Here is a 20,175-nt window from a genome sequence, read left to right on the forward strand (position 1 = left end):
GTGATGCCTCCTGCATAAATCAGCTGACCAAAAATTACTTGTTGGTGGTGAAGTTACTTGGTAAACATAATATTAAACTATTATTTAGGCAGGCTAGCCTAGTGGTTAGAGCGTTGGGCCAGTAACAGAAAGGTTGCTACATCGAATCCCCGAGCTGACAAGGTAAAAAAAAAAACGGTCCTTCTGCCCAGTTAACCCACTGTTCCTAGGCGGTCATTGTAAATACAAATTGGTTCTTAACTGATTTGCCTAGTTAAATAAAATATTAAAGCTGCAATATGGAACTTTTTGGGGACTAGATCACATTCACATAGAAAAGTGAGTTATAGATCTGTCATTCTCATTGAAAGCAAGACTAAGAAGCAGTAGATCTATTCTATGTGAGCTATTTCCATGCTTCCCGTTCTTAAGTTTAATTTTTTAGTCTTTTACTTTCGGTTTTGTACACCAGCTTCAAATAGCTGAAAATACAATATATTTCACAGCGGTTTAGATGGTACAATGATTATCTACACTATCCTTGCTTGTTTTATCACATAAACTGAAATTAGCAAGCAGGAAACGGAGGAACGATTTTTGCATAGTGTATCTTTAAATACACATTAAACAGTAAAACAGATTAATGAAATAATTGTCCTATAGTTCCTTTATAAAAAATGCTTCATGGGCAATTTATTAAGCATGCTTTCAGTTTATTTTAATTTAATTTTAATTTAACATTTATTTAAATAAGCAAGTCAGGCTTTTCTATTACAACACATTTTGTCAAATTCCCTTATCGTGCCTGATTGATTACAGCGTTGTACACAGATATCTGATATTTTTTGTTGTTAAATAACTTGGTAAATTGAGTACAGTATGAACCATAATACCCATAAAACCTAGCTGTAAAACCCAAAAATGGTTTCAATCGTTTTTTCACCATTCATTTTTCCGTAGGGTAATTTCAAACTACTTCATAAGGTTTGTGTTTTGTGTATGCTTATCCCGGCATTACGTTTTGATAACCACAGACAAGGTAACTTTTATCAGTATATTCTTCTGTAATAACTTTCCAAAAATAAAATGCTAATTAGCCGCTAATGTGGCTATCATACAGAACTACATATCCTGATGCAAGTTTTGACGTAACCACTCAAGGCACAGGGTGGAAAGAACCTCCACATTTCTTCATGCAAACTCATCCACAAGTAACCTAGCAAGTAGATATTACAGCCTTTCTAGTTTCTTGTGTAAATAATTGATATTTTGTATTTCTTGTGTGTATTCTTGTTTAGCATTTTTCAAATTACCTAGCTAGCTACCGTAGCATTTTTCATTACTCTCAATTTTTAAATTACCCTGGCCTTTTTAGCTAACTAGCTAACCTTAGGTCTCTCCGTCGATCAGAAGCAAGGATGGTTCTGTGCTCTACACCGGATTGTAACCAGTAATGTTACTTTGATATGCACACGTGTATTTGATCGTTTTCCGTCCTCTGAGTGAGAGGCTTCGCTGGAGTTGTGTGATAAGGTAAGCCCTGTTTGCTAGCTGCTAACAAGCTATTTTGGTCAAAGAGCTGTGGTTAGCTAGATGCTTTTGAAAATTAGCTAGATAATCACCGACTGTAGTTATGTGTACAACACACTTTACTTTCCTTACAAGTAAAAAGAAAACCAACATAGGATAGCATAGCGACTGTTTTGATCTTTTATTATTTACCTATTATTAAGTTCTTTGTGAGCTAGCCAGCTTCATAACGTTAGCTCACAGTTTGTGTAGTCATACTTTTTCACTTGGTGACATGCTAGCTGACGTTAGCCTACCAGGGCAGATATACAGCTAGCTGAATATCGCCTGGTGAGCTAGGTAGTTAGGCACCTTGGTTGGCTAGTTATCTACATTAGCTAACGTTAGCTAGCTAAAGGTTGCACGATATCTCACCCTGGTGTAGTGGGACTTTACCAATAAGCAGTGACATATTAAAATAAATCAGATTTGATTTGCCACATGCACCGAATACAACAGGTGTGTAGACCTTACCGTGTAATGCTTACTTACAAGCCCTTAACCAACAATGCAGTTTTAAGAAAATAGAGTTAAGAAAATATTTACTAAATAAACAAAAATAAAAATAAACACAATAAAATAACAATAATGAGGCTATATACAGGGGGGTACAGAGTCAATGTGCAGGGGTACAGTTTAGTCGAGGTAATTTGTACATGTAGTTAGGGGTAAAGTGACTATGCATAGATAATAAACAGCGAGTAGCAGAGGTGTAAAAACAAAGGAGGGGGGGGATCAATGCAAATAGTCCGGGTCGCCATTTGATTAATTATTAAGCAGTCTTATGGCTTGGGGGTAGAAGATGTTAAGAAGCCTTTTGGACCTAGACTTGGCGCTCCGGTACCGGTTGTCGTGCGGTAGCAGAGAGAACAGTCTATGACTTGGGTGACTGGGATCTTTGACATTTTTTGGGGCCTTCTTCTGACACCGCCGAGAATATAGGTCCTGGATGGCAGGAAGCTTGGCCCCAGTGATGTACGCACTACCCCCTGTACCGCCAAGGGTTGGGTAGGTCACTTTCTAAACGTAATCCATTACAGTTACTACTTACCTGTCCAAAATTGTAATCAGTAACGTAACTTTTGGATTACCCAAACTCAGTAATGTAATTTGATCACATTCAGTTACTTTTAGATTACTTTCCCCATAAGAGGCATTAGAAGAAGACAAAACTGTACAGTTTAAGTCGGAAGTTTACATACACCTTAGCCAAATAGATGTAAACTCAGTTTTTCACAATTCCTGACATTTAATCCAAGTAAAAATTCCCAATCTTAGGTCAGTTAGGATCACCACTTTATTTTAAGAATGTGAAATGTCAGAATAATAATAGAGACAATGATTTATTTCAGCTTTTATTTCTATCATCACATTCCCAGTGGGTCAGAAGTTTACATACACTATATTAGTATTTGTGGCATTGCCTTTAAATTGTTTAACTAGTCAAACGTTTTGGGTAGCCTTCCACAACCTTCCCACAATAAGTTGGGTGAATTTTGGCCCATTCCTCCTTACAGAGCTGGTGTAACTGAGTCAGGTTTGTAGGCCTCCTTGCTCGCACACGCTTTTTCAATTGAGACCACAAATTTTCTATGGGATTGAGTTCAGGGCTTTGTGATGGCCACCAATGCATTGACTTTGTTGTCCTTAAGCAATTTTGCCACAACTTTGGAAGTATGCTTGGGGTCATTGTCCATTTGGAAGACCCATTTGCGACCAAGCTTTAAGTTCTTGACTGATGTCTTGAAATGTTGCTTCAATATATTCACATAATTTATCCTCCCTCATGATGCCATCTATTTTGTGAAGTGCACTAGTCCCTCCTGCAGCAAAGCACCCCCACAACATGATGCTGCCACCCCCGTGCTTCACGGTTGGGATGGTGTTCTTTGGCTTGCAAGCCTCCCCCTTTTTCCTCCAAACATAACGATGGTCATTATGGCCAAACATTTCTATTTTTGTTTCATCAGACCAGAGAACATTTCTCCAAAAAGTACGATCTTTGTCCCCATGTGCAGTTTCAAACCATAGTCTGGCTTTTTAATGGCGGTTTTGGAGCAGTGGCTTCTTCCTTGCTGAGCGGCCTTTCATGTTACGTATGTTGATATAGGACTCGTTTTCCTGTTGATATAGATACTTTTGTACCTGTTTCCTCCAGTATCTTCACAAGGTTCTTTACTGTTCTGGGATTGATTTGCACTTTTTGCACCACAGTACGTTCATCTCTAGGAGACAGAACGCGTCTCTTTCCTGAGCGGTATGACAGCTGCATGGTCCCATGGTGTTTATACTTGCGTACTATTGTTTGTACAGATGAACGTGGTACCTTCAGGCATTTGGAAATTTCTCCCAAGGATGAACCAAACTTATGGAGGTCTGGCTGATTTCTTTTGATTTCCCCATGATGTCAAGCAAAGAGGCACTAAGTTTGAAGGTAGGCCTTGAAATACATCCACAGGTACACCTCCAATTGACTCAAATTATGTAAATTAGCCTATCAGAATCTTCTAAAGCCATGACATAATTTTCTGGAATTTTCCAAGCTGTTTAAAGGCACAGTCAACTTAGAGCATGTAAACTTCTGACCCACTGGAATTGTGATAGAGTGAATTGTAAGTGAAATAATCTGTCTGTAACTAATTGTTGGATAAATTACCTGTGTTATGCACAAAGTAGATGTCATAACCGACTTGCCAGAACTATAGTTTGATCGCAAGAAATTTGTGGAGTGGTTGAAAACGAGTTTTAATGACTCCAACCTAAGTGTATGTAAACTTCCGACTTCAACTGTATGTTACCAATTGAACGATATCTATTGCAGGATAAATCAATGTTAAAGTTTACATAGCTGGCCATATATAGGTGTTACAAAAAAAATGTTTTGGTAATGTAGGCTTCTTCTAACCCATTGCTTTCTACTACATATAATAATATTATAAAATTATATCTTTACATTAAAAACCAAAGTCTTATCAGAGTTACAGTCACTTCAATAAATGTTATACCCCTTTATCTTCAAGAATAGTACTTGGAAATATGGAAGTATAGATTAGCCAAATAGTTTTTACCTGAGCATAACCCCAAAACTAAGGACTTATTAGCCAGCCCTACTCTGTTGTTTATGATTTTGTTGTCATAGAGACCTGATTGGGGCTCATTGATTCGAGTTGAAAAATAAATGCTGCGCTCATGGAATGGCATGCTTTGAGCGCTGCTAAAAAGTGCTATTTACATGTGAAAAATGTATGTTATATGCTGCATTTGCTATAGGCCTATTGTTTACCTTTTTGTTGGTGACACTTTGATATCTTGATAATATGCAGCTGTTTAAAGGGAAAATCAACAGATTAAAAAATATCAAAATTGTTGGACCTCTGTTTTGATAAAAAAGCTGAGGGATAGGCCTGGAGAAATGTAACCACTCTCAGATTAATAGACAGAGCTATGCATTTAAAGACTTGACCATCCATGATAGCAACATGATTGTTTTAACCATGTTATGAGGGTATACAGTGTGTGTTTACATTTACAATGTTTACAAACATTAAAGAAAAACAAACTTATATTTTGGGTTCTCATGGAGTGTGACAGTTATGTTATATTCTTCAATAATTAAATGATATAGGGTACCAGTCAAAGGTTTGAACACCTACTCATTCAAGGGTTTTTCTTTATTTTTGACTATTTTCTAAATTTCTTCATAATAGTGAAGACATCAAAACTATGAAATAACACATATGATATCATGTAGTAACCAAAAAAAGTGTTTAACAAATCAAAATATATTTTATATTTGAAATTCTTCAAAGTAGCCACTCTTTGCCTTGATGACAGTTTTGTACGCTCTTGGCATTCTCTCAGCCAGCTTCTTCTGGAATGCTTTTCCAACAGTTTTGAAGAAGTTTCCACATATGCTGAGCACTTGTTGGCTGCTTTTCCATCACTCTGCGGTCCAACTTATCCCAAACCATCTCAATTGGGTTTAGGTCAGGTGATTGTGGAGGCCAGGTCATCTGATGCAGCACTCCATAACTCTCCTCCTTGGTCAAATAACACTTACACAGCCTGTAGGTGTATTGGGTCATTGTCCTGTTGAAAAACAAATGATAGTCCCACTAAGCGCAAACTAGATGGGATGGTGTATTGCTGCAGAATGCTGTGGTAGCCATGCTGGTTAAGTGTGCCTTGAATTCTAAATAAATCACAGACAGTGTCACCAGCAAAGCACCCCCACACAATCCCACCTCCTCCTCCATGCTTCATGGTGGGAACCACACATGCAGAGATCATTCTTTCATCTAATCGTCGTTTCACAAAGACGGTTAGAACCAAAAATCTCGAATTTGGACTCATCAGACAAATTTCCACAGGGTTAATGTCTATTGCTCGTGTGTCTTGGCCCAAGCAAGTCTCTTATTCTTATTGGTGTCCATTAGTAGTAGTTTCTTTGTTCCTTGTTTGTCAACAGTTGATGTTGAGATGTGTCTGTTACTTGAACTCTGTGAAGCATTTATTTGGGCTGCAATCTGAGGTGCAGTTATTCTAATTAATTTATCATCTGTCTCTGCTAGGTAAAGCCGTGCCTTATCTCAGCTCACTGGTCACCTTAGCAGTACCCACCCGTAGCACGCGCTCCAGCAGGTATATCTCACTAGTCACCTCCAAAGCCAATTCCTCCTTTGACCACCTTTCCTTCCAGTTCTCTGCTGCCAATGAACTGCAAAAATCACTGAAGCTGGAGACTCATATCTCCCTCACTAGCTTTAAGCACCAGCTGTCAGAGTAGCTCACAGATCACTGCACCATTACATAGCCCGTCTGTAATATAGCCATCCAACTACCTCATCCCCCTACTGTATTTATTTATCTTGCTCCTTTGCACCCCAGTATCTCTACTTGCACATTCATCTTTACATTAATCACCTCAGTGTTTAATTGGTATATTGTAATTACTTTGTCACCATGGCCTATTTGTTGCCTTACCTCCCTTATCTTACCTCATTTGCACACACTGTATATAGATTTATTTTCTACTGTAAATATTGACTGTATGTTTGTTTATTCCATGTGTAACTCTGTGTTGTTGTATGTGTCGAACTGCTTTGCTTTATTCTTGGCCAGGTCGCAGTTGTAAATGAGAACTTGCTCTCAACTGGCCTACCTGGTTAAATAAAGGTGAAATAAATAAAATAATCTGCAGCAGAGGTAACTCTGGGTCTTCCTTTCCTGTGGCGGTCCTCATGAGAGCCAGTTTCATCATGGTGCTTGATGGTTTTTGCGACTGCACTTGAAGAAACTTTCAAAGTTCTTGAAATGTTCCACATTGACTGACCTTCATGTCTTAAAGTAATGATAGACTGTCATTTATTAACTACAGGTTACCCCTTTAAGTCTATCAAATGTGTGCGAGTTTGAGCATGTGTCCATTAGGCCTATAGATTTTTTTTATCAGTGTATATTACATTGGCTGGGATCCACACTATGCAGCTGTTGCAAGAGCGCATTTTTCACTGGCTGTCCACTGGTTTCAAAAACAATGATTGATAAGCAGCTTAAACTTCTTGAATTCAACCATTATTGGGTTCAAATACACATTTAGATTTGTGAACCACCATCCACAACAACCACAATCAGTAAATTGCAAATAGCTAAACGAGGGAGCAGCAGTGTGATTCACATAAATGCGCTATGTAGAAATCATTAAGTGATATCTGTATCGCCATAGACTACATCACTGCTGTCATCCTTACCTCCAAGCGTTTATGGAAGTTGGATAATCTTTGGATGCCGACAGCAGTCGCACCATTGGAAGACATACCTTGGACCAAAGCTTATTGCTGTGCTTTTCCCACGATCGATCAAACACATTTGGTGTGTCATCATAGTGGTCTCTGTCTTGTGGTCAGACTCGCTCAGGTGGAACAAACTTAAACTTGCTCAATTTTTCAATGCTGATTAGAATGTCATTGAGAAAACAGGAAAGTGTGAAATATGTTTTTTCCGAAACATCCTTTCTGAATTTAAAAGTAATCCTTGAAGTAATCATCTAGTTTTTCCAAAGTATCTGTAATCTGATTATATAATTTTTTGTTGGTAACCGTTTTTTTTGTAATCCCTTAAATGTTACATGTAATCCTTTACTCCCTAACCCTGTTAGCGTTTTACGGTCAGATGCTGAGCAGTTGCCATACCAGGCGGTGATGCAACCGACCAGGATGATCTCGATGGTGCAGCTGTATAACTTTTTGAGGATCTAGGGACTCATGCCAAATCTTTTCAGTCTCCTGAGGGGGAAAAGGCCATCTTCATTACTTTCTTGGTGTGTTTGGACCATGATAGTTTGGACACCAAGGTACTTGAAAATCTCGACCCGCTCCACTTCAGCTCCATCGACGTGAATGGGTGCTTGTTCGGTCCTCCTTTTCCTGTAGTCCACGATCATCTCCTTTGTCTTGTTCATGTTAAGGGAGAGGTTGTTTTCCTGGCACCACACAGTCCCCGGCCACTAGGAGCGCCGCTTCTGGATGAGCATTTTCTTGTTTGCTTACGGCTTTATACAGCTTGTTGAGTAAGGTCTTAGTGCCAGCTTCGGTTTGTGGTGGTAAATAGACGGCTACGAAAAATATAGATGAAATCTCTCTTGGTAGATAGTGTGGTCTACAGGTTATCATGAGGTACTATACCTCGAGACTACCATTACCTAATCGCCAACGAATTCTCACAAGGCACCCTGATCTCCGCCCCCTGTATTTACTTATTTTCTTCACGTGAATGACAGTAATTTGGGCCTTGTCTGGGAGCAACATTACTTATATCCTTTGCGTCGGACTCATTAAAGAAAATATCTTCATCCAGTTCGAGGTGAGTAATCGCTGTTCTGATATCCGGAAGCTCTTTTCGGTCATAAGAGATGGTAGCATCAACATTATGTACAAAATAAGTTACAAACAGTGTGAAAAAACACACAAAATAGCACAATTGGTTAAGAGCCCGTAAAACGGCAGACATCCCCTCCGGCGCCATTCTTCTGAATTAGCAAATGTGCCTAACGTTAGTGATTAGCGCTAACTAGCTAACATTATTTAACATTAATTAACATGTCACCACAGGGAAAAGTGTGACTACTTATGAACGGTGACCTAACGTTAACTAGCTGGCTATCAAAGGACTTGTGGGTTCAATGTTTTCCCATACAAAACACAAAATGGTTTTGTTCCACGAGTGCATCTGTACACGACTAATCAAATGACCTGTGAAGTCAGTTATACACGTCAACAGGGATGGAAATTAAACTAGCCCGAGGATAGTACTTTTCAGACTGGGCTAGTAGACAATGTGCCAAACTAGCCTGGCACAACAGTGAAATGGCTAGTAGAAAATGTGCCAAACTTTACAAACATCGCATGCCACAGAGTTAGGACCCGGGCTAGTAGAAAATTGTGGTCTGCTGGCCAGTGCCCAAAATCCTTATGTTCCATCCCTGCATGTCAGTCCCTTTCAGATGATCCCCCTATCACTGTTTGTCCTCCTCAATGACCTCACCGCTGAGGGTTTTAACTTCCCCCTTGATAATTAGAATCAGAAGTACAGTCATATAGCTCATCACAATACTAAACCTCTTCGTCAAATAGTACCCTAGACAGTCCTGATCATCTAGTTGAGCATTCCAGATAATTCCATCCCAGCAGAAATGTCCCATTCACATTGTAGGATTTTAGATGTGCAGATAGATGAAAGCCCAGTCCATTTTACAGTTACTTTAGTCAAGTGTAGGTCTTTGGGTTCTGGAATTTTAATATAGATTTGACCATTTTAGTAATCAACTTAGCTAGCTAGTAAAAGTAACATTTTTTTTTCTTTCAGATTGGTGGACCGGAAACCCAGTGGCAACAATCAGGTCTGTATCTGTCATTTTCCGGTGGGAAAGAGAAATGGCCCTGTATTTACCAGAGAAAGATCCAGACTGTTGATTGGGAAAAAAGAACAAACAATGAGGCATGAGGATTGGGTGTTGAGGGACCATTTGTCACATTGTCCAAGGTGGGTTTGTATTATGATAAACAACGCATTTTCTGTCCAGATAAAGATGTTGATAGAGCATTGAGAAAGACCCACCACTAACCTAATGTCTCTTTGTTTTCCAGTCCAAAAGGAGTGCATCCCTTGTGCCATCTGGTGCACGGACATCCTTTGCCAGTGTGATCCGAGTGCAAGTGTCAAGTTGTAGAGACTACAACAGATCGAGCCTGTGGACGGACAGGTCAGTAACTCATCAAATATGATACAATATTGTGTAAAACATAGAATTCATAAATGCATCCACATTTTTACTTTATGTCCCCTTTTCCCCATGTTTTAGACATGAGGAGTGACATGCGGAACACCAGGCTCACCCCACGAGAAGCAGTGCATAATCAACGCCATCCTCAGCAAGGAGATATGCTGGAAATGATGTACTCTCTCTAACTCTGGGGGTAAGACGTAATTTAAACATCACAACTATAAATTCCCCTGTGCCCATTATAAAATGCAATGTGAATTGTGTCGTACTAGTGAATGAAACTGGGAGGAGATGCAGTCAGACCAGCCTTTGTGATTGAACTTACGTTAACTACATTACTTTAGTTGGCTGCTTTGAGCAACACTTGAATGTAATATAACCTATTCTAGGAGCCTATTGTTTGTGTATGATCTTTATTCATTGTTCACTTGTTTTTCAACAATTTCAGGTATAGGCAGGGATGACTGGGACCTTCAGCTAGTAAGACACAGGGAGCAAGAAATTATTTGAACATCACAGATATAAATTCCCACTGTGCCCATGATCAAATTAACTACATTACTTTAGTTGGCTGCTTTGAACAAAACTTGTATGTAATATAACTATCACGTTTCAGGTATGAGCCAGATGCAGACAGTGTCGAAGAATCAAAAGTTTATTTCTAGTACAGGGGCAGGCAAACAACAGGTCAAAGGGAGGCAGAGGTCAGTAATCCAGAGAGGGTGCAAAAGGTCCAGAACGGCAGGCAGTCTCAGGGTCCGGGCAGGCAGGGGTCAATAGTCCAGTGAGGTGGGGCAAAGTATAGAACGGCAGGCAGGCTCAGTGTCAGGGCAGGCAGAATGGTCAACACCGTGAAGGACTAGAAAACAGGAGCAAGAACAAACAGGAGCAGGGGAACAAACACTGGTAGGTTTCACGAAACAAAATGAACTGGCAACAGACAAACAGAGAACACAATGATAAATACACAGGGGATAATGGGGAAGATGGGTGACACCCGGAGGTTGGTGGAGACAGGCACAAAGACAGCTGAAACAGATCAGGGTGTGACAACCTATTCTGGGAGCCTAGTGTGTCTGTATGAACTATGTGGAATAATTTTGGACCATTGGCTTCCCTGAAAACAGTTGCTGACAAGCCGAGCAATAGGAGTCTGTCAGACATTGTCACGCTGGATGGGGATGGTGATGGAGGCTTTGGTGGTTCACACAACGAAGAAGCAGATATCCCTTCCAGTGATGTGGAGTTGACGTTGGACCTGGTGCCAGGAAGGATTGTCTTCACAGAGGCAGTAAAACCCTCCTTCCTTCATATAGGAATCCTTCAACTTCACTGTCTCTTCAATAGTAAGGTCCCTTGCACCATAGGGACACTTGACCTCCAACACAGCTGTGGTGCCCACCCAGAATCCCAGACCCCGTGAACAAAATCCCTCCTGCACATCCATCCCTGTAGCCATTTTAAATGCCTTGATGCCCTCCTCTTTGTTACCTGTGCCCCACTTTACAGACACCCATCCAACAACTGTGATCTGAGGACACTTTTTTAGCAGTGATGGAGTAACACGCTTGGCCCTAACCACTGCTCCATAATTTATGGCTGTCAACCTCCATCTTCTCATGGTGTGTCAGTTGGGGTTGGTGCACTGTCGAACTGTTGCCTGCCATATAGTTTTCGGCTGCTCCACCAACAGCGCCATGCCAACCAGGATGCCGGCTTGCCCAAGGTGCCTTTTTAATTTTTTTTTTTACATGTTCCAGTACAGACAGGGATGACAGGGAGGGTAGCAGTTGTTCTGGCTCAGGTTCAGGGAGACATGCCATTCCACTGAACCTGCCCCAGAGATGGTTCCTTAGCTACTGAAGATCCTCCTCTGTGGGCTCTCGGGACAGAGGGTTGTATGTAGTCTTCGGCCAGGTACAGGTCCTCCACTGACTGCACCTAGTTGGGCACGGCTGGCTTCCTCCACTAGCATTCCACATCCGTACGGCTGATATTGTGACCCACCAAAATAGGCTTCATGGCTACCTGTATGAGCTCCACGGAGGCATAGAGGGAATCACCTGGTCACCTACAGAGACCTGCCAAGATGGAAGATGTTAAGTGCCACATGCCTTTCAATACAATCATTTGAACACCTTAAAATACATTTGTTGTAAAAAATGTGCTGTATAAATAAAGTTTGATTTGAATGATGACATAATCTGGTTAATGATAATTGATTAAGTGTATCGTTCTTTGTAGAATGTTGACAGCTGTATAGAACACATTGTATTGCTAAGATTCTCAAACTTAACTTGATAGCTACACTCCGATACAGGATAAACTTTATCTCTCATATTGGGCCCATATTGGCCCAAACCGATAAGTTGCCCCTCACTATAGCTGTACTTCTCCACATGGTATCATGGTATCAAGGTATCAACTGTCCCAGATGCAGACAGTTTTGAAGTAACAAAAGTTTATAACAAAAATGGGGGCAGGCAAACGACAGGTCAATGGCAGGCAGTGGTCAACAATCCAGATCAGAGTCCGAAACAGGAGACAAAAGGCTGTGAGACATAGTTTTAGTCCTAGACACATGAAAAGTGGGATGTATACGGAGGGTACGGGGCAACAGAAGATGAACAGCAGAAGGGGCTAATCATTGTGGGGATGGGGAAAGGGCCAGTAAAATGGGGGGAAAGTTTGCAGGACTCAACCCGGAGGGGCAGATCTCAAGTAGACAGCCATACCCTCTTCCCGAGACGACACCGGGGAGCCGAAGTCCGGTGTCAGTCCGCTTGTCGCCGTTACCTGGAGGTAGTCTTGAGAAGAGCCGACTGGGCTCTCTTCCAGGTACGGCGACAGTGGCGGACAAACATCTGGCCCGAGGGTATGCCGGCCTCTTCCTCTTGCTCCGGGAAGAGCAGGGGAGGGTGTTGCCCTCGAAAGGCGAGAGTCCGGTGGCAGAGCAGGGGAGGGTGTAGCGGGCTTATTCAACACACACAAGTTGCTGGCTCCAGGTGGTTGGGTTGGCGGAGACAAGGCAGCGAAGAGTGGTCTCAAGGTCTTGATTGGCTTGCTCTGACTGGCCGTTGGACTGAGGGTGGAACCCGGAGGACAGGCTGGCCGATGACCCAATGAGTGTGCATAACGCCTTCCAGAACCGGGACTAGAACTGAGGACCCCGGTCGGAGACCATGTCCACCGGGAGTTCATGGATCCGGAAGACGTGCTGCACCATGAGCTGGGCAGTCTCTTTGGCAGAGGGTAGCTTGGGGAGAGGAATGAAATGGAAGGCTTTGGAAAACAGGTCCTTTACTGTCAGGATTGCAGTGTTGCCATCAGACGGCGGGAGACCTGTGGAGAAGTCCAGGGATATGTGAGACCAGGGACGGTGAGGGACAGGCAATGGTTGAATGAGACCAGCTGGAGCTTGCCAAGGAGTCTTGTTCTGCGCACAGATCGTGCAGGCAGCGATGAATGCGGAGATGTCCGGAACCATGGTAGGTCACCAAAAGTGTTGCCGCACAAAGGCCAGGGTCTGATGGGAGCCCGGGTGGCAGTCTAGCCTGGAGGATAGGTCCCACTCCAGGAGCGAAGGGTGGACAGCATCAGGATCAAACATCTGGTTATCTGGGCCCCCGGGGTTTTGCTGGGAACATTGCACCTGATGGACCTGCTTCTCTATTCCCCAGCTGATTAACGTCGCCAGGCATGAGGAGGGAAGGATGGTCTCGGGGTCCGAGGGTGTAGCCGCGGGGCTATAGTGGCATGGCAGCGCATCCGGCTTGATATTCTTGGATCCCTGTTGGTAGGAGAGGGAGAAGTTAATCCAGGTGAAAAGCAGGGCCCACCTAGCTTGCCTGGAATTGAGACGCTTGGCGGTGTGGAGATAGTCCAGGTTCTTGTGATCAGTCCACACAATGAACGGATGTTCCGCCCCCTCCAACCAGTGTTTCCACCTCTACAACGCCATCTTCACTGCGAGAAACTCACGATTCCCCACATCGTAATTCCTCTCTGTGGCATTGAGGTGATGGGAGAAGAAGGCGCAGGGGTGTAACTTGAGGTCCAGGGCAGAACGCTGGGACAGGACAGCCCCACTCCGACATCCGAAGCATCGGCCTCCACCACGAACTGACGGGACAGGTCAGGAGGAACCAATATGGGAGCTGTGGTGAAGCAGTGCTTGAGGTCACGTAATGCCCGGTCAGCAGCTGGGGACCACGTGAACGGAACCTTGGGCGAGGTGAGTGCATACAGCGGGGAAGCCAGGGTGCTGTAGCCCCGGATAAAGTGGCTATAAAAGTTGGCAAAATTCCAGGAGACGTTACACACTACACTCTGGACGTAGGCTGGTGCCAATCTACTACGCTCTCACCTTCCCGGGATCAATCTGTTAATTTCCTGCAGCGATGATGTAACAAAAGAAGGGGATGGAATTCACATTTCTCTGCTTTCACAAAAAGCTGGTTCTCCAGGAGGTGCTGGAAGACCTGTCGGACGTGGAGCACGTGTTCTTGGGCTGAGTGGGAGAAAATGAGGATGTCGTCGAGGTAGACGAAGACGAACCGGTTCAACATGTCGCGGAGAACATCCTTAACCAGGGCCTGGAACACAGCTGGGGCATTGGTAAGGTCGAATGGCATGACCAGATATTCGTAGTGACCGCTGGCTATATTGAAGGCAGTCTTCCACTCGTCCCTTCCCTGAATCCGCACCAGATGATAGGCGTTCCGCAGGTCAACTTGGAGAAAACGGTGGCCCCCTGGAGTGGCTCGAAGGCCGAGGTGATGAGTGGTAGCGGGTAGCGGTTATTCACTGTGATGTCATTGAGGCCCCGGTAGTCGATGCACGGGTACAGGGTTTTGTCCTACTTCTCCACAAAGTAGAACCCTGTGCCGGCGGGGGAGGCAGAAGGACAGATACACCCTGCAGCTACGGAGTCCTCAATGTAGTTCTCCATAGCCTTGGTCTCCGGACCCAACAGAGAGTACAGTCGTCCCTGGGGCGGGGTGGTGCCAGGGAGAAGGTCGATCCCACGGTCATAGGGTTGATGCGGAGGAAGTGAAGTGGCCCGGGCCTTACTGAAAACCTCCTGTATATCCTGGTATTCTGCGGGAATGGCAGAGAGGTCCGGGACAACTACCGAGCCCACAAGAAGACTTCCCAGGGCAGGCTGCGCTGACTTCAAGCAATGGGTGTGGCAGAACAGGCTCCAGCCCATGATGGCTCCAGCAGTCCAGTTAATGAGGGGATTCTGTCGCTGGAGCCAAGATGATCCCAATACCACAGGAACCTGAAGAGACTTAATTAGCATGAATTGGACTGCCTCGCTCTGTTTCCCTGACACTTGTAGGTTGATGGGAGTGGTATTGTGGGTGACCCGGCATATAGAGCGCCCGTCCAGTGCTCTAAGATGCATGGGAATGGAGAGGGGCTCAGTGGGGATGCCCAGTTCGGACACCATGATAGCTTACATAAAACTCCCATCGGCCCCAGAGTCGATGAGTACGCAGAGAGATTTCGACTGGTTACCCCACAGCAACATGGCATGGAAAGGGGTGCGAGTAAGGGGAGAGGAAAAGTTATCCTTATGGCCCACCAGAGTACTCGTCCCTACTGGTGAGCCTGATCTATTAGTGGACAGAAGGACACATAATCACCAGTAGTCCCGTAATACAGGCAACTCTTCGTGTGAAGCCAGTGTAGGCATTCGGCTGGGGACAGCCTAGCTCTGCCTAGTTGCATCGGCTCGGGACGAGGTGAATTGGCAGACTTTGGAGACTCTCGGGTAGCCTCGGGTCCTCTCGGCCATGGATGACGTCGGGGTCTTCCGGGATACCTCAGAAGCGAGGTGAAATCTTTGGGAGGGCGTGTGACCTCCTCCTTCCTACACTAAGACAAAGGGGACAGAAGAAGTTCAACACTTTATTCAATTAATTTCAATACAGCACATGGATTCATCATGTATTCTGCACAGGTATCTGATCGTGCTAGTGAACGGTAGCTGACAGTGTCGGCTAGAGATGACGTGCAGGAGCTTCCTGCATACATTTGTAGTCTTGCTGAGGTCTTCTCTGTCGCTAATTAGCATTTTACATTTTTGATAGTAAATTGAAGCAAATATATTGATGAAATTGACCTTGCCCGAGGGGTCAAGGTAAGCCTACACGAAACACATACTTTATTTGAAGTGTCATTGGAACCATTCCGTGTTTGACCGCTAAGTTTTATGGGTCATACGTTTCAATTTTTTTTCTCTCACCATTACATATTAATACATTTAACCTTTATTTAAAGTCAGTTAAGAACAAATTCTTATTTTCAATGACGGCTAGGAAGAGTGCCTGTTCATGGACAGAACGACAGATTTGTACCTTGTCAGCTTAGGGATTTGAACTTGCAACCATCCGGTTACTAGTCCAACGGTCTAACCACTAGGCTACCCTGCCGCCCCATTATGTTACATGAACGGAACCATGCGTGCAATGATATTATTGTCCTGCAAATATTGGAATCCATATTATACATTTTCTGATGCACCAATTTAGTTTGGTCTTTGGGATTTTGTTTGGGTGCATATCAGTGTTTGAAGTGTTATTTGAAGTGTTTGTAAAATTCATAATGTGTAAAATAAATGGTGGAAGGATCATTGGAACCATTTCCGTGTTTGACCGCTAGGTTTTATGGGTCATATTTAAAAAAAATATTTATTCACCAATACATATTCATACAATTATGTTACATGAACAAAACCATGCTTGCAATGAAAATATTGTCCTGCAAATATCAGATGCCATATTATAAATATTCTAATGCACCAATTTAGTTTGAACTTTGGGATTTTGTTTGGGTGCATATCAGTGTCAAATACTCTTTCATTCAAATCAGAAGAATTTCTCTCATGAATGCAAAATCATCAGCAGAGGCAGCTGTAACATTCAGTAAGATGTGGACAGACTGTAAAGTCTCACCTGGATGTCCTGCCAGTGTGAGCACTCGAGTGAATGTTGAACTGGATGCCGAATTGGAATGAGCTGGACGGATGGATGAGCTACCTGGATGTCTTGGGGACAGCATAAGCTCAGCTGAGTTACATCCAGCATCCAGCTCAGAATTACATCCAGCATCCAGATCAGAATTACATCCAGCATCCAGATCAGAATTACATCCAGCATCCAGCTCAGTTACATCCAGCAAGTGATTATTTGTAAATATTTTATTTATTTATTATTAACTTTTCAAATTGTACAACTATAAATGGTAGTTGGATTATACATAAAAAAGCAAATACATAACTAAAAAAATAACTAAATAATACAAAAATAAAAAACTAAAAGCATTTTTCAAATGTCACAAGTATTCAGACCTCTTGACTTTTTCGTTACAGCCTAATTCTAAAATTGATTAAATAAAAACAAATTCTCAGCTATCTACACACAATACCTAATAATGACAAAGTGAAAACAGGTTTTCAGAAAACAGAAATACCTTATTTACATACGGTTGAAGTCGGAAGTTTACATACACTTAGGTTGGAGTCATTAAAACTAGTTTTTCAACCACTCCACACATTTCTTGTTAACAAACTATAGTTTTGGCAAGTCGGTTAGGACATGTACTTTGTGCATGACACACGTCATTTTTCCAACAATTGTTTACAGACAGATTATTTCACTTATAATTCACTGTATCACAATTCCAGTGGGTCAGAAGTTTACATACACTAAGTTGACTGTGCTTTTAAACAGCTTGGAAAATTTTGATAGGCTAATTGACATAATTTGAGTCAATTGGAGGTGTAGCTGTGGATGTATTTCAAGGCCTACCTTCAAATTCAGTGCCTCTTTGCTTGACATCATGGGAAAATCAAAAGAAATCAGCCAAGACCTCAGAAAAACAATTGTAGACCTCCACAAGTCTGGTTCATCCTTGGGAGCAATTTCCAAACGCCTGAAGGTACCACGTTCATCGGTACAAACAACAGTATGCAAGTATAAACACCATGGGACCACACAGCCGTCATACCGCTCAGGAAGGAGACATGTTCTGTCTCCTAGAGATGAACGTACTTTGGTGTGAAAGGTGCAACTCAATCCCAGAACAACAGCAAATGACCTTGTGAAGATGCTGGAGGAAACAGGTACAAAAGTATCGATATCCACAGTAAAACGAGTCCTATATCGACATAACCTGAAAGGCCGATCAGCAAGGAAGAAGCCACTGCTCCAAAAACCCCATAAAAACACAGACTACAGTTTGCAACTGCACATGGGAACAAAGATCGAGAAATGTCCTCTGGTCTAATGAAACAAAAATAGAACTGTTTGTCCGTAATGACCATTGTTATGTTTGGAGGTGAAAGGGGAGGCTTGCAAGCCAAAGAACACCATCCCAACCATGAATCACGGGGATGGTAGCATCATGTTGTGAGGGTGCTTTGCTGCAGGAGGGACTGGTGCACTTCACAAAATAGAAGGCATCATGAGGGAGGATAAATTATGTGGCTATATTGAAGCAACATCTCAAGATATCAGTCAAGAAGTTAAAGCTTGGTCACAAATGGGTCTTCAAAATGGACAATGACCCCAAGCATACTTCCAAAGTTTTGGCAAAATGGCTTACGGACAACAAGTCAAGGTATTGGAGTGGCCGTCACAAAGCCCTGACCTCAATACTATAGAAAAATTGTGGGCAGAACTGAAAAAGCGTGTGTGAGCAAGGAGGCCTAAATACCTGACTCAGTTACACCAACTCTGTCAGGAGGAATGGGCCATAATTCACTCAACTTATTTTGGGAAGCTTGTGGAAGGCTACCCAAAACGTTTGACCTAAGTTAAAACATTTTAAAGGCAACGCTACCAAATGCTAATTGAGTAAACTTCTGATCCACTGGGAGTGTGATGAAAGTAAATAAATAATTCTCTCTACTATTATTCTGACATTTCACATTCTTAAAATAAAGTGGTGATCCTAACTGACCTAACAGGGAATTTTTACTTGGATTAAATGTCAGGAATTGTGAAAAACTGAGTTTAAATGTACTTGGCTCAGGTGTATGTAAACTTCCGACTTTAACTGTAATTAGCTATTTTAGCATGATTTGTTGAACAGCTAAGAAAGTGTAAATTGATTGGTCTGGCTAGGTTCACCAAGAGTACAGTTGAGGACGCAGCTACTCCAGGAATTTCTAAGAAAGCGAAGCCTCCTGGCTTCCTAACTCATGAAGCCGATGCAGTAAAAGACACTAATCTGATCGTGTCAATTAATTTAATGTCTATCAGCAAGTATCCTCCACGAATGACATGTTAACAAAGACATAAACAATTGACACAGTGATGAACTTGTGATCATTGCAAAATGTGTTGTTTACTCAGGAATTTGTCAGCTAATGTTGTTAGCATACTAGCTAATGGTTAGCGGCTAGCTAGCTAGCTAAAGGACATTTCGGACTGCTCGCTCACTAGCTGTTGTGACAGTAGACCTTTCGTTTTTAGCCTGTATTACATGTCGACAGTTAAAAGACATTAACCTAATAGTTATGTTATTTACTAATTATGAATTTAATGTCCAAATGTTGCTTCATATGTAAGTGCTCTTTTGGAGTTTGTAGCTATATGAACTAATCATTTCTGCTAGCTAACTACCATAGTAACTGAAGTGGTTTATCTTTATGAATAGCTATCCCATTAATATCTGGGGACTGCAGCAACTACAAGCTGTGCCCACTACATGTTGTGTCCACTGCCATTGTGGATACTCGTGACAGTACGACACCCATTAGCATTACATCGCTACAGGCCGCGCCCACCAGCATTAGCTAGCAAGGTTATACACATATCTGCTGGAGCCAGACCCTATTGAACCCAACTCTTGCATCGCACTACTTGGTGGGCGGGGTGTGTAGTCGATCACCACTACACTTGCGCCCTACAAGCCATGCCCCCCCAGTCTGCGGTCCACAGATAGACCCTACTTGCCTAGTTATCTGTTTTCCATTTGTCTAAGTAGCCAGTTGGCTCTTTGCTATACTAAATGTGTTGTTGTTTTATAACGAATGTCTCTAATTCATGAATGTTGGGGCAGTTACCCACTCAGTTAGGGTAGCATGTACTTTTCTAATAGTAGGGTATGAGGGAACTTTACAGTGATCACAACTGTAGTTACCATGTTGATCATTTTGCATTTGTCTAGCTACTGTTACCGACTTTTATGTAGACCCACAACTTTTTTTTAGTCTGGACAATATTGAAAAACATGTTGATGCTTTCAGTAGCACTGAAGGTGTTGACTCATACTGCTTTTTCTATTCTTTGCATGGGCGAACGGGATGGATGCCACACACCAATAACTCAAGC

At 42.6% G+C, this 20,175-nt stretch overlaps 1 pseudogene; it reads left to right on the forward strand.

Annotated features, from left to right (window-relative positions):
* The window catches only part of LOC139415632 (potassium/sodium hyperpolarization-activated cyclic nucleotide-gated channel 2-like), a 105,516-nt pseudogene that overhangs the window by 1,318 nt on the left and 84,023 nt on the right, over window positions 1–20,175 (forward strand).

This window comes from Oncorhynchus clarkii, chromosome 1, assembly GCF_045791955.1.
Source record: "Oncorhynchus clarkii lewisi isolate Uvic-CL-2024 chromosome 1, UVic_Ocla_1.0, whole genome shotgun sequence".
NCBI lineage: Eukaryota > Metazoa > Chordata > Actinopteri > Salmoniformes > Salmonidae > Oncorhynchus > Oncorhynchus clarkii.